The sequence below is a fragment of the Halichoerus grypus genome, chromosome 2 (genome assembly GCF_964656455.1).
Source record: "Halichoerus grypus chromosome 2, mHalGry1.hap1.1, whole genome shotgun sequence".
In the NCBI taxonomy this organism is placed as follows: domain Eukaryota; kingdom Metazoa; phylum Chordata; class Mammalia; order Carnivora; family Phocidae; genus Halichoerus; species Halichoerus grypus.
Genome location: NC_135713.1, coordinates 66109088 through 66109998, shown reverse-complemented (window position 1 = coordinate 66109998; position 911 = coordinate 66109088).

Below are 911 nucleotides of genomic sequence, written 5' to 3'. Positions count from 1 at the left end.
CACCCCACGCCCCGGGCGCCCCGCGCCGCCCCCACTGCGCCCGCCGGGCCCCCGGGGGACAAAGGGGCCCCCGCAGACCGTCGCGCCGCCCTGGCCCCGCCCCGGAGCACGGCGCGCACACACACACCCCGGCCCGGCCTCTCCCGCCCCCGGCGGGCTTCTCCGCCTCGACGTGCGGTTGCTTTTCAGACAAATAAGGAGGCGGAGGAGGTGGTTTGGGGGCGCGCCAGGCGTGAAGGCGGCCAGGGCGCTGCACAGCCCGGCAGGCCGCCAGGCCGCGGGGAGAGGCGGCGCGGCCCGTACTGTAATAATAAACCTGCAGCAGAGGGCATCTGAGGGAAAGAGGACGGTGACGGGCGGCAGCCGCCTTCCCTTTTATGTGCCTGTCCCGAGCGAAGCAGAAAATGGTGCCCGCCGGCGGCGCCGAGCCGCACACCGCCACACAAAGAGCCGCGCTGCACGCTTTGCGCACGGCCCGCGTCCGCCCGCAGCCCCGCGGGGTCCGCGCGCCCGCCCCAGGCCGCAGGAAGCCCGGGGTCGCGAGCGCCCCGAAGGCCCAGCCCGGAGGCCCCGTGGCTGCGCGCGCACACTCGGGCACACGCTTGTGCACAGACCCGCACGCACGCGTGCACACAGCTACACGCGCACGGACAGGCAAGAGCTGCGACCCGGTGTGATCAGCCCGAGACGCACTCCCCTCTTGCTCCCTTTTCCTTGAAGGATTTAGCCTGTTACCCCTGCTCTTTGCCCTACTTTTTAAAATCGGAGATTGCTTTTTTTTTAAAGTGCTTTTCTGATTTTTTTAAAATTCTTATTTAAAATCTGACTATCTTCATAGTAATGTAACAGCTCAAAATTTTGCTACAACTTGGTTTTGTTGCCAACAAAACAGAATATCATTTTATGGCAAA